General features: G+C 39.7%; 1 pseudogene; it reads right to left on the bottom strand.

Moving 5' to 3' along the window:
• Nucleotides 1-2155: 2155 nt before the first annotated feature.
• LOC102869314 lies at nt 2156-3202 on the bottom strand (annotated as a pseudogene).
• Between the last annotated feature and the right edge of the window lie 11904 nt (nt 3203-15106).

Raw genomic sequence — 15106 nt, 5'->3', positions numbered from 1 at the left:
ACAGCGCAGGAGGGGAAGACCCTCTATGAGATGGATTGATTCGGTGACTGGGGTAATCGGGATGGGTGTGTCAGAGGCGGTGCGGTTGGCGCAGCATAGAGCAGGGTTTAGAGCTGTTGTGCATAGGGTTGCTATGAGTCGGAAACGACTCGATGGCACATAACAACAACATCTTTTATTTTGGAGAATTTTACTATATTATGTCTTGATATTTTCCTTTTTGTGTCTAGTCTACTTGGTGTTCACTGAGCTTCCTGAATGTGGGTTTCTGCATTCTTCATAATACCTGGGAAGTTTCCTTCTAGTACCTCTTCCACAATTTTCTTAGTGATTTCCCTACCCCTCTCATATTCTGGAATTCCAATCATATGTGTGTTGTTCCTTTTGATGTCATCCAACATAATTATAATATTTTCTTCATTTTTTAAATGTCTCATCTCCAATTTTTCTTCTAGTATGTTTTCATTGAGATTTTTGTCTTCCAGCTCAGTGACTTTCTGCTCCATCTCCTATTCTACTTTTTTGTTCTTCCAACGTGTTGAGCACTTCTGTCATTTTAGTCTTCATGTTCTGGATTGCATTTTCGTGCCTTTAAGTTATTTCTAGTACTGTGTTGGCAGTACACTATCTTGTGATGGTTTATTATGTTCTTGTATATCTTTACCTATAGTTTTGATTTCATTTTTTTCATTCTTTCATTTTTTGCATTTTCTTCCTGTTTGTGTAAGTTCCTCCTCATTAATATATTTCTTTGGAGCATTTGCTGTCTTGTTGGTTTCCACTGTTTCTCCCATTATTTGGACCTTCTTTTGTAGCTATTCAGATAACTCTTCATGAATATGTATTTTCTGATTCTCTACCTCTAGATTATGCCCTTTATCTGTGGCTACCATTTTTTCTTCCATCACTTATACTTTTATTCATAGTTGTTTGAAGGTCCCCATATCAACATATGTTATCTGCCTTCTTGACTTTGGGGTATCTATGAGGTCTCTGATATTATCTGGGTTTTTTGTTTTGTTTTGTTTTTTAAGGCTTAATTTGTTTATTCAAGGTGTTTGATGCTAACTGTTGCTTCTTGACATTATGAGAAGTTTTCCTTGATAAATGATAGGTCATTTCTATTGTGTCTGTGAAAATTGGTGGTGGTTCTTGCCTTTATAATGCTACTACTTGGTTGCCAAGTTAAAATGTGGTGAGGTACTCACTCCACTGTAAGTCCTTTTGGGGAAATTTTGCCTTTCCTAAAGTCTTTGAAATTCTCTCTGTTCTGCTCTGCAGCCCTGTAATAATCTCACCTCTCACCTTGAAGTAGTCCCCTGACATAAACTCTATAGGCTTCCTTCATATATGAAGTGCCTGAGTGGTGTGAGACCAGGTGCTCTACTCAAGCAGTTTCCCATGTACCTTTTCTCCTGGAGCGTATGTCTTTCTTTATCTCTGGAGTGGCATGAGATTAGAGTTCGGGGCTGCCAGCTCAAGCAGCTTGCATGCAGGGGGTGAGGTGGGGGGATTGGAGGAGGGTCCCAAGTAAGCACTCCCTTTCTCTTACAGAGAGTTACAAAAATCCCTTAGTTCTGCCTGAAGTTCTGTGTACTAAACTGTCTTGTCTTATTTGGCTCCTGCAATAGTCCCATAGGTGCAGAGGCAAGAACCCGCAGATGGAGGTACCTACAACCCCAGGGATGCCTCAGTCCTTTCTCCCCACAAATAATGGAGAGCACTCCTGTGTAGTAGGTTTTGGTTTTTTGTTTGTTTGTTTGTTTTCTTTAACAAAAGTCATGTTTGCAGACACCTTAATTAGAGAACTGTGTAATACAAGAGTGATGCTCAAAAACAGCAAAGATTTTGCTGACACGCAAACTGCCAGTCTAAAGTTTGGTACAATCGAGCTACTTAGCAGATGCTTAACATGGTAATTTTTCTAACAAAATCCAGTTGGAGGAAGAATAATGTCTTTGCCCTTCACAAAGCAGCTCTGTGTTGACAAAAAAAACTCCACAAAAAAACAATGACTCCTGATTGGACTGGCCCACAGAATCAGCAGAGCCCTCAGCCCCGCTCATGAGTTGGGCCACACGGGCTAAGATCAGGGGCAGGGACGTCCCACAGTGGTCACCCTGCCCCGGGCTCGGAGCAGCCACGTGCAGGCCAGTCAGGCATAGGTGAGCGACGGCACCCTGGGCTGACACACGCTGTCCTCATACAGATCCTCTGGGAGCGCCTCTTCGTCCCCGTCAGGAAAATACGTCGGGAATGGTAGGTTTTTACAGTCATCTTTGTAAGCAGGCAAGAAGGAATCTCTGACCTTCACTAAGCAGTTCTTGTGTCCGGGGACAGAGCCGTTCACGTAGATGATGTTGTGCTTGGTGTTTATTCTCCACACCTTCAGTCCCAACACTGTCCGATCCTGGTTTCCCATCTGTCCAGGCATCTTGGTCCAGGGCCAGACTCTGGCGACATCTCCAGTGGAAATCGCTCCAGGTCTCCTGTGGGTTTTCGTTTGACCATGAGTCGCAGGCTGGCCTTTAAATCCCCATCTTTTCATGACCCCTTGGAAGCCTTTACCAATCGTTTTGGCGGTGACGTCCACGTGCTGTCCTGGACGGAAATGGGCAGCGTAGAGAGGAGTGCCTGGTTTAATTACAGCATTTTCGGTGACATTAAAGATTTTAATTTTCTGTTTTGGCGGTAATCCAAGTTCTTGGTAAAATTCCAATATGGATGGAGATTTGTGGAAGGGCGACGCCGTCTTCCCCTCAATGGTCAGCGCGGCCGTCTTCCCGTTGTGACTCTCCTTTGGTGTGTATTTTAAGACATGGCAGTCTTGTACCTGCAGTAACGTGACCACATGCTCTTTACCGTCCTTGGTCCACAAGGGCATCATGCCCAGCTTCAGTGCAATCAGGCCAACTCGAACAGAACCTGGTTCCCAAGGATGTATAAGTCACGGCTCATCCTTCAGGGGGTTCAGTTTACTTGCTAACTGGGCTTGGTACTCATCAGACACCAACTGCTTAATAAACGGGATGTTTTCTTCAGAAAGATGCTCATCCCACCACGTGCAACTCTTGCTATGGAGACTTCGTACAAAAAGGCAGAGATGCGTCCTGTCCCCCGAGCCCGGCACAGGGCTCAGCAGGCCCGCACCGCGGCCCAACACCCGCGTGCAGGCCCTGGCAAGCAGCGTCCAGCTCGGCATGGCGGCGCCGGGGTCACTCAGGCCTCCATGCCGCCGCCCGCTGCTCCGCTTCCAGGCCCCACGCGCGACTCGTGCCCGCGGCCGGGAAAGCTCCGTGCGGCCTCCCGCCAAGGTCCTCGGCGCCGGAAGAAGCGTGTAGTAGGTTTTGAGATCAGGGCATGCTATGCCTCCAAATTAATTTTTGTTTTTCATAAATGCTTTGCTTATTTGGGGTCTCTTTCCTCTCCAAATAAACTTGACAATTTCCCTTTTGATTTTCTTGAAAAATGACTTTGGTATCCGTATTGAGGTTGTGTTGAACATGTAGATTGCTTTTGGTAGGATTGTCATTTTCACAATATTGAGTTTTTCTATCCATGAAGAGGACTAATTTTCCCATTTATTTAGATCTTTTATTGTGAAAAAACAATTTTTATATTTTGATAATTTATTTCATTATGGCAGCTCTTAATGTAGTGTAAAGAAAGAGAGCCAAAAAGATAATATAATATCAATACAGGTAGTCTGTGTTTCTGTGCCAAAGTTTCTTCCTGATGACATCATTGGAAGTAGTTTTGATGTAAGAAGAATAGTTATTTCTTCTTGTCTTATTGGCTTTTATTATTAGTATCTTTAGAAATCTTGTCTTTATTTGTCTTGAGGGGTTTATATACAAAAGCTTTATATCGAAAACATGTGTATGTACATCTATATGCATATTTTTTTTCCTAAAAAGACACATTTATGATCTCAAAGTTTCCATGTGGCTTAACTATGTCCTCTGCTCTGGGTATCATGGGCAGCACTCAAATGTCAGCTGGATTGTGTTCCCCTCTGGAAGCTTGAGTCAATTTTGAATTCACTCTTAACTGAAATAATCAACTTCTTTGAGTTGTAGGACTGAGGACCCTGGCATGCAGACCGAATAGGTATGGAGAGAGCATCCAGCCCTGATTCACTCTCTTAACTTAATTAGCAAATGTTGCCTTGGATATGCTTATCAGTCAATGCCAGGAAATTTGGAGGACAGCTATTGGGCCAACGATTTGGAAGGGGTCCATATTTGTTCTTAATCCCAAGAAAGGCAATCCATCAGAATGTGGAACTATTGAACAATACCATTAATATCACATGTAAGCAAGATACTGCTGAAGATGATTAAAAATGGGTACATAGATTGTGAACTGTCAGAAATTCAAGTAGGATTTAGGATAGGCTGTGGCACTAGGGATATCATTGCTGATGTCAGATGGATCCTGGTTGAAAGTAGAGAATATCAGAAGTATGTCTATTTGTGCTTTATTGACTATGCAAAGGCATTGACTGTGTGGATCATAACAAGTTGTGGCTGACATTGAGAAGAATGGGAGTCCCAGAGCTCTTAATTGTGCTCATGTGAAACGTATACCTGGACCAGGAGATTGTGCCAACTGAGCAGGGGAACACTGCATGGTTTAAAATAAAGGATCATGTTAGGAAAGCTTTTTTCCCTGAGTGATATTTTTATTAGATTGTAATGAATGAGTAGTTACTTAGGTACTGAAGGGGGAAAGTAGGTTCAGAATAGTAGATGGAGAATGTACCATGTGCACTTGAGAAGAAAGTAAATTGAGTTTTAGTTGAGTGCAATACCCTGAATACATCCAGAAGCTCAAATTGGCTGGTTGTATAGTTTAGATCTTCTTCATATTTTTTTTTTTTTTTAGATCTTCTTCATCTTTGTTGAGTTTCTTTTGAGTTGACCTATCATTTGGTGATACTGGTGTGTTGAAATCTCTTACCACTATTGTGGTCTATTTCTCTCTTCAATTCAGTTAACTATTGCTTTATGTATTTTGCAGGTCTATCATTTGGTGCATAAATGTTGACCAAGGTTATGTGTCTTCTTGATCTATTGTGCCTTTAATCAGTATATAATGCCCTTCCTTATCTTCGATGGTGGTTTTTGTTTTGAAATAGATTTTATCAGAGATTAGTATTGCCACTCCTGCTTTTTTGAGGTTGCCATTTGTTTGATGTATTTTTTCCCCAGCCTTTGAGTTTATCTTTCTCTTCCTTTTTCAAAGGTGTCTCTTGTTGGCAACATATTGATGGGTGTCTTTTTTAAAAATCCATTCTGCTACTCTTTTTTCTCTTATGTGGTGCATTTAATCCATTCACGTTAGGTATGATTATTGTCTGGTTAGCTTTTATCTTTGCCATTTTTCTGTGTTTCTTTTTCTGATATTTATGGTTACTATGGTCCATGCACTTTTCTTTGTTGTCTCTGTGTGTAGGATTTCACTTAAAATTTTTTGTAATTTTGCTTTTGTTTTCACAAAACTAAAAATTAACCACAGAAGAATAAAGCTTACAAAATGACCCATGTGGAAACTAAATAACTCTCTGCTAGAACATGATTGCTAGAACAAGAAATAAAGAATGAAATCACAAAGTTTCTTGAAACAAAGTATGATGGAAAGACAACTTACCAAAACCTCTGGGACACAGCCAAGGCAATCCACAAGGGAACAGTTCATAGCAATAGGCACACACATAAAAACGAAAGAAAGAAGAATGATTTAACTCAACACCTTCAGCAAATAGAAAAAGATCAACAATCTATTCCTACAACCTCTAGAAGAAAAGAAATTATAAGGACAAGAGCTGAAATCAATGAGATAGGAAACAGAAAAACAGTTGAAACCATCAATAAGACCAGGAGCTGGCTTTTCAAAAGGGTCAATAAAATTAACAAACCACTGGCAGATTTAACAAGGGGGAAAAAAAGAGACAGGTAAGTCAATCAAGAAATAACAGAGGGGGGGAAAAAGAAATAACAGAGGTGATATCACAAAAGAATCAGAGGAGATTAAATAGATAATATCAGAATAATATGAAAAGCTATACTCTGATAAATTTGACAACCTAGAGGAAATGGACAAATTTCTTGAAACACATCCTCTGCCCAGATTGACAAGGACAGATATAGAACACTTGGACAGACCTACCACAGGAGAAGAAATTGAAAGGGTCATAAAAAAGACTTCCCCATTAGAAAAGTCCTGGACCATATGGCTTAGCAGGTGGATTCTACCAAACATTCAATGAGGATTTAGCACCTATTCTACTTATATTGTTTCAAAAAATTGAAAAAGAAAGAACACTTCAAGAATCATTCTATGAAGCAACCATAACCTTAATACCAAATCAAAGATATTACCAAGAAAGAAAACTGCAGATCAGTATCTCTCATGAATATAGATGTAAAAATTCTTAACAAAATCCTAGCCTATAGAATAAAAAAAGTCACAAAAAAATAATTCACCATGACCAAGTGGGATTCATAACAGGTATGCAAGGATGGTTCAGCAAAAGAAAAACAATTTAATTTACTATATTAACAAAGAACAAGAATCATATGATCTTAGCAATTGATGCAAGAAAGACATTTGAACAAAATCCAACACCCCTTCCTGATAAAGACACTCAGCAAAATTGGAATAGAAGGGAAATTCCTCAACATAATGAAAAAGATATATGCAAAACCAAGAGCCAACATCATTCTCTATGGAGAAAGACTAAAAGCATTTTCCTTGCAAACAGACACCAGACAAGGATACCCACCATCATCACTTCTATTCAATATTGTACTAGAAGTGCTTGCTAGGGCGATATGACAAAAGAAGGAAATAAAAGGCATCCATATCAGAAAAGAGATGGTTAAACTGTTGCTATATACCTACTATATGATAGTGTACATAGAAAATCCCAAAAATCCAACAAAAAAAATCTGTTAGAGTTAATAGGTCAATTTAGTAGGGTGGCATGATAGAAGATCAATATCCAAAAATCAATAGGATTCCTCTACAATAACAAAGAGATCTCAGAGAAGGAAATCAAGAAAGCAATACCATTTACAGTAGCCAACACAAATTGAGATACTTGTGAGTAAACCTAACTAGAAGTCTAAAGACCTATGCGAAGAAAACAACAGAACATTTCTGCAAGACACAATAAAAGACCTAAAGAAATGGAAAAATGTGCCCTGTTCATGGAGAAGAAGACTCAATATTGTGAAAACGACAATCCTACCAAAAGCAATCTCCATGTTCAATGCAATCCCAATCCAGATACCAAATTTATTTTATAAGGGGATTGAAAGAGAAATTATCAAATTTATTTGGAGAAAAAAATTATTTGGAGAGCCAAGAGACCCCAAATAAGCAAAACACTTTGAGAAACAAAAATGAAATTTGAGGCATAGCAATCCCTGATCTCAAAACTTACTACACAGCAGTAGTAACCAAAACAGCATGGTACTGTGACAATGACAGGCACATAGATCAATGGAACAGACTTGAGAACCCAGAAATAGACCCAGCTATCTATGGTCAACTGGTATTTAACAAGAAAATCAATGCTATTAAATGGGGAAATGATAACCTCTTCAACAAATGGTGCTGGCAAAACTGGACTACCATGTGAAGAAAGCTGAAACAGAATCCACATCTCACACCATACACAAAAATTAACTCAAGATGGATCAGAGACCTGAGATTAAAGCCCAAAAAACCATAATGTTCATAAGGGACAAACTGGATCAAGCTTAGAAGTGCTAGTCCAAGGTATAAAGAGACTGCCATATACAATCAGAAGTGCATAAGCTGAAAAGGATAAAATTCATGCATGGGACCTTCTAAAGATTAAATTCATGTGTCCATAAAAAACTTTTCCCAACAAAGTGAAAAGAAAACCTACAGACTGGGAGCAAACATTTAGTAATACCATCTCAGACAAGAGTCTTATAACAAAAGTTTATAGAATACTCCTGGACCTCCACAAGAAAAAGACTGAGAAGCCAATTACAAAATGGGCAAAAGACATGAAAAGAATTTTCAGAGGAAGATATTTTAATGACAAACAGACACGTGAAGGAATGTTCCAAATCACTGGTGATAAGAGAGATGAAAATCAAAACCACAATGAAGTACCATCTCACTCCAGTAACTGGCAAAGTTTAACAGGGCAGCAAGTAATAAATGTTGCAAAGATGTGATGAGAAAGGAATGCTTATACATTGTTGATGGGATTGTAAAACGGTACAACCATTCTGGAAGGCAGTTTGGCACTTCCTCAAAAAGCTAAACATAGACATTCCATATGACCCAACTATTTGACAACTTGGAATATACCCTGATAAAATGAGAACTGAAGCACAAGTGGAGATTTGTACACCAATGTTAATAGCATTATTCACCATTGCAAGAATATGGGAACAGCCCAAATGTCCAATTGCAAATGATTGGATTGAGAAATTATAGTACATTCACACAGTGGAATATTATGCAGCATGAAGGTGCAATGCTTTTGTAAATTATTACCTAACTTAGGAGGGACTGGATAGCATTATGCTGAGTGAACTAATCCAGTCCCACAAGAATAAATATTGTATAAAAACATTATTGTAGAATAAGTATAAGGATCCAAGTGGGATGGGAGAGGCTGGAAGCAGAGGCATGAGTATATGCAGGGGGAGGGGGAGTAATCATGAGGTTGTACAATTTTTGGGGTATAGGGTGAGGGAAAGTGAAATAATATGTTCTTGAAAACAGTGTATTCAAATTCTGCAAATAAACTAGTATAAAATTATAAAAAAAGAATAATAAAAGGAGATTACACACAGAGACACTCTCCCAAACCTCTTTGCTACACACTCCTTTCTCCTCTGCCCAGAGTGAAAAGCCTGGTGCATTTGCAAAAGGAAAGACAGGAATTTGTTGAATCTAGTAACTAGGAAAGTCAAATGGGACTAAGAGAAATTGAAAAAAAAAAGTGAGGTGTTTATCTGTTATTCTGTGTACTCTGAATTTGCCCCCATGGAGCAGTACAGACTTATTAAAGACAGGGAAGTGACATGATTGTGTTTGTCTTCTGGAAAAAACCTCTGACAATTATGTAAGATAAATATTACAGTAAGGGAGAGATTGGAGTAATGGAGACCTGTTAGGACATGCTTTCATGGCAGATAATATGAGTCTAAGGAGAGGCTATGGGAATTGCAATGTACGTGTAAAAGACTACAATGGACTCCTTTGCTTTAGCCCTGACAAGGCCTCTCAATGGAAGGGAGGAGATGAGGCTGCCCAGGAACAGACTGGGGAGCTCTGGTGGCCTAGTCCACAAGGGAGTTGTACTGCTAAACTAGAGACTGTGGTGTGTTGAAACTTTGCAGTAGAAAGATGATAGTCTCCTCTTCCATGATTTACAGCCTCAGAAACCCAATGGAGGCTCACTTACGGGTTGGCTCTGACCCAATGACAATGAACTTGGTTTTTTAAAATTTTTTATTTTTGTTGCACATTTTCTCCCTTCCTTCCCTCCCCTTCCGCAACCTATCCAACAATGCACCCCTTGTTCCAGATTGTTCTCATACATATAATGATAATCTTATATTCCCTACGAGCAGTTCTTTCCTTCATCTGTTCAAATGCAGTGTTCATGATGTATCTACTCTTTCCCCAACCCCTCCATGTCTGTGTTGTTTTATAACTGTGGTGTTAAGCAGCATTTGTGGTTTGTTTGGGTTTTTTGTGTGTGTGTAACTGAAATATTTCACTTAGCATTGGATCTTCAAGTCTCCCTCAAGTTGTGTAATGTTTTGCTATTTCATTGTTTTTCAATGCTGCTTAGTATTCCATTGTATAGATGTGCCATAGTTTTTACTATCCCTTTGTTTGTTTATGGGCACTTGGGGTACTTCCATCTCTTCGTTATTGTGAATAATACAGCAGTAAACATAGGGTGCATACTAGGTTTTTGGGTTTTTTTAGTGGAAGCATAAATTAGACAGAGGTACCACTGGCTGAGATGAGGAACATAGAAGGATGTAAACATAAATGTATATGTGTGTTGTTTTAGATGTGTGTATGAGAGAAATAATACCTTTGGATTTGGGGCTTATTAATGACCTCTGGGACATTTAGGTGGATCTGGGTTCATAGAAATAAAGGCCAAGCAGTGATGGGGCTGGAATACAGAGCTGGGAGCCAAATGTGGCTGCTAATATAGTTGGAGTTATAAGTGAAATGCCTTCTGTTCTGTGAGTACCTGTGAAGTAGCTGTTTTTAGTTGTTCTTGCATTGACTTTGAGCCATGTTGAGTTCATGAACAACAGAATGAAATGCTGCTGGATCCTGAATCATCTTGTTAGTGTGCTTGAGCTTATTGTTGTGGCCATAGGTATTTCTACCTGGGGACACGCTTACACCACTATTTTCCCTTTTCCTGGCTAGCTTTTAGAAGCGAGTTGTCAGGCCTTTTTTCCTAATCTGTTTTAGCTAGGAAACTCAGCTGTAACCCTTTTATCATGTGGTATTGCTGTTAGTTGACATGTCAGTAGCATAGCCTCCTGGTTCACAGAAACATACCAGCCACCAAGGTCAGACAAATGTAGGTGGCAGTATTATATAATATCTGAAGTTCTTTTACCTTCTTTAAAAAAAATTTCTAGCATTCCGTATTCTTCAACTTTTCTCTCTCTTCACATTTCTAAGAACCTGGGTGAAATCTGCCTAGTATTCTTGCTGTCTTTCCTTCCTCTACCACATGGGATTTTAGCAGAAGCAGAATGACTCTTGACTTTATGTAATAATTTCTCCCTCCCTTTCTGCAGGAAAGCAGAAGGACTCTCTCCAGGATTAGTTCTCAGTTCACTCGTGTCTCCAAGTTGGGTTGCTGGTAATCAGAAATGTCAGAGTGGGATGTCCTGCTGTGAAGGCTGTAGATTCTTGGCTCATGTGCTCTTTCATAAACAAGAAATTAAAAGTTCCAGGAGAGTGGATCAATTAGCAAACAAACACCCCACGACAAACCAACCAAAACAAAAGAGAAACCTCCTCAGCTGCTGCCCTGTCCACTCCAACTCGTGATGTCTCTGTGGAATGAACCATGTTCTAAGGGATTTTGAGTGGCTGTGATCTTTTGGAAGAAGATCCCGAGGACTTTTCCTGAAGGGTCTCATTTGGATTTGAACCACCACCCTTACTGATAGTAGATGAGTGCTTACTTCTGCAGTAGTCACTAACAAATTGATCTGTGATAAGTCACATAACCTACTTAAATCTTGTTGCTGTTACTGAGTATCATCAAGTCATAGCTGACTCTTCAGTGGGTTTTCAGAGACAGTAAATCACATGGGAGGAGATTGCCCATCTCCTGCAGAGCAGCTGGTGGCTTTGGAACCTTTGTACTACCAGTGTAACACCTTACCATTAAGCCACCAGAGCTCTCTTAGTTAAGCCTTGGTTCTTAATAAGAGTGGAGATGTTGATAATTCCTGCAGAAGGGGAGGGAGAAATTATTACATAAAGTGATTTTCAGAGCCTCAACCAACAAGAACAGCTTGAAAGTATTGGGCAAGTTATGGTGCGTGACTGCCGGGTTGGCTAGGAAGTAATGCTGCATGATTCTATCACCTCTTGGCTCTGTAAAGTGACAAAGAGGCTTCATAGAAGTGTGAGGAGGAGGACAGAAGGAGGCAAAACATGAAACACCTTTAGGAAGGAGATGCCACCTGCCCTTTCAGCAGAGTGTTAGGAGACTAGAAAGAGCAGAGTGGGCCTGCTGGGCACTTCAGGGTCAGGTCTGACCCACATTTGGCTGCAAGTTAGGCTTGAGCCAGGGAAGCTGGAAAGCAGTTTTTCTCCTGCAACTGACCTGGGTGAAGGACTAATTTTGTTTTTCACTTAAATACTAGTGTGTTTGGCCCTCTAGTCCCAGTGCCCTTAGCCCAGTGCATATTGCTTTGAGGACATTCAGTTAGAAATGTTATTTGTCACCTTGGGCTTCCTACTCTTGCCTTTGCGATTCAAGAGACTTACATGTATTTCCCACTCACTTCTTCACTTGCATGTGAAGCCTGGAGTGAGTTGATTCTCACTGATGAGGCTAACAAAAGGTGAGGACAGATGAGGTGCAATTCCACAAAACAATTCTCAATGAAATGTTAGACACAAACTGTGAGAGCAAGAGTTTAACCTACAACCAGGAGAAGATAACGTAGATGAATGGGATCTTCTAAGACTCAAATCCCTATGCACATCCAAAAACTCCAACAGGGTAAAAAGGGAAGCCACTGACTGGGAAAAAGTATTCGGTAATAACATATCAGATAAGGGACTTATATCCAGAATTAATGAAATACTTGAGCACCACAACAAGATAAAGGTAAATAATCCAATAGAAAAATGGGCACAGGATATGAACAGGCACTTCACCGAAGATGACATCCAGATGGGCAACAAGCACATGAAGAAATGCTCAAAATCCCTAGCCCTAAGAGAGATGCAAATTAAAACAACTATGAGATATCATATCACCCCAGTCAAAATAGCAAAATTTAACAGAACAGCAAGCAACAAATGCTGGCGAAGTTGTGGAGAAACTGGAACCCTTATTCACTGTTGGTGGGAGTGTAAAATGGTGCAACCCCTGTGGAAAGTAGTATGGCGCTTTCTCAAAAAGTTGCAAATAGAGATACCATTTGACCCAGCAATTCCACTACTGGGAATATACCCTGAAGAGACCATAGCTGACATCCAAGCAGATATATGCACACCCATGTTTATTGCAGCTTTGTTCACAGTAGCAAGGATTTGGAAACAACCTAAGTGCCCATCAACAAACGAATGGCTAGAGAAGCTGTGGTATATTCGCACAATGGAATACTATGCTGCATTGAAAAACAAGGAACTCATCCAATATTATTCAAAATGGTTGACTCTGGAGAACATTATGCTGAGTGAAATATCCCAGTCACAAAAGGACAAATATTACATGATGCCACTGTTGTAGAATGGGACTGTCCTTGGGGTTGGGGAGAGACTGAGTAAGATGGGTTCAATAATGTATACTGCACTGAAACAGAGGAGGGAGAAAACTGTTTAAAAGAGATATGTGACTAGGTATTTCTGTCATGACAGGAGTCTAGAGCGATGGCTCCATGGTGGAAGGGACCTGGTGGAAGGTTTGTAAAACAATGAAAGAATCTTTTCTTTTACTTTTCCATAATTTTTGACTCATGTACTTATAACTTGTTAGTTAAATTTGTGTCTTCTAGGTTGCAATCCCCCCATGATACTTCTTCAAGGATATGAACATGTATGGCTAAGCACAATTAATAACAGTGCACCTAAATTCCACATTCAATCTCCATAATAGTCTATGTGTTTCCTACTGCCAAAGGGGCCCTTTAGAGTAGTGAGAGAAGATCTTCACCCTGAAACCCACAGCGTCCCTTTTCAGCAGGAAGTAGCTAAGAGAATACGCCATCCCCTTTTCCTTATGAATCAGGGTGAAGTCTCTCTCAGGGAGGAGTTATAGGGAATGGCAAAGGACACACTGACAAAGGAGATTAATCAGAACTGACTTTGACAAGCACTGTGGCAATTGGACAATTAAAACAGACATTCGGATGGCGGGGGAAGAAGAACAAACTGGGGAGGAGGGTAGAGAGAATGGTGCAGCAATGAAAGAATGAAAACCCAAAATCCCTGTAAATGTTCATTAAAACTAATAAAATTTAATAATAAAAAAAGAAAAGAAAAAAAGAAAAAAGTTTTGCCTTTGAATAAATAAAAGGCAATAAATCTTTGCCTAACAAGTAACAGAAAAAAAAAAAAGAGTTTAATAAGTGGGAACTCTTCCATTTTGGCTCTTTTGAGTTCAGAGAGAAAGTTGACAGCAGGATGAATAAATGGGATCTGCTGCTGTGCACATATATGATTTGTTTTGGGGGTCTTGGTTTATAAAAATTGTGCCTCCTGTGATAGGGTTCTGCATGGCTAGCCAATCTTTAAGGATGGTCCTGTGGAAGAGGTTGTTGGCCCTGTGTGTTCTCTTTTGAAAGCCCTTTTACTTAGTGGCGTCATCTGAAATTCTACCATCAGAATTTTGGTGTTGTTTTTTTTTTAATTTTAACTATGAGGTAAAACCCCAGCAACAACAGTAAATGTCAGTAGTGCATCAAACAACAAATATTGGTGAGATTGTGGAGAGATTGAAACTCTTATTCTCTGCTGATGGGAGTGTAAATGATACAAACACTATGAAGTCAGAAATGGAAATATCATTTGACCCAGTTTCTAGAGAAACCAGAGCCACAAACAGATGTATGCAAACCCATAATTATTGCTACATTATTCACAATAGCAAAGGGATGTAAGCAACACAAATGCCCATCAAAAAAACAAATGGATAGAAAAACTAGGGCACATTCACACAATAGAATATTAGTCAGCATTGAAAAACAATGAAATAGAAAAGCATTACATAACCTGGGGGAGCCTTGAAGACATAATGCCAAGTGAAGTATCTCAGTCACAAAAGGATACATACTGAATAACATCATTGTTAGAAAATAAGACAGACATGGGGCATTGGGGAAAGAATGGGTAAAAGTGGACAGGTAGTGACAGTGCATTAGAACAGCTGAGGGAAAGAACCATCCAAAAGGAATATATGATTATGTATATGAATACATGAGTATGTATATATATATTATATGTATGAAAACAATCTGGAACAAGGGGTACTTTGTGGGGTGGGCCGGAGAGGGTAAAGGAAGGGAGGGAGAAAATGTGCAACAATTAATAAATAAAAGGAAAAAAGTGTTTTTATCTTATTAAGGTATAAATATTCCTGAAAGGGAAACGCTGTAAGTCTGTTATCTGTTGGGAAACTAGTGAGAGTTCCTGTAGGAAATTTTGAGCAAGAAGGAAAATGTGGGCAGAAAATGAGAGAGAGCAGAGGAAAACATGGTGTCATGGGAGCAGGGCAAAGACAGGGGATGTAGAGTATCAACAGGAGTGTGTGACCTGGGAGAGACAAGCAAGAAAGCAAAGACCTGTGTCCAGAAGACTTCTGCTTCTGTGTTTCCAGAGGCCG

This window comes from Elephantulus edwardii, unplaced genomic scaffold (genome assembly GCF_000299155.1).
Source record: "Elephantulus edwardii isolate Elephantulus edwardi_28Jun2011 unplaced genomic scaffold, EleEdw1.0 scaffold00341, whole genome shotgun sequence".
NCBI classification, from domain to species: Eukaryota; Metazoa; Chordata; class Mammalia; order Macroscelidea; family Macroscelididae; genus Elephantulus; species Elephantulus edwardii.
The sequence above is the reverse complement of the archived record's forward strand: the minus strand, read 5'-3'. Positions and strand labels throughout refer to the sequence as shown.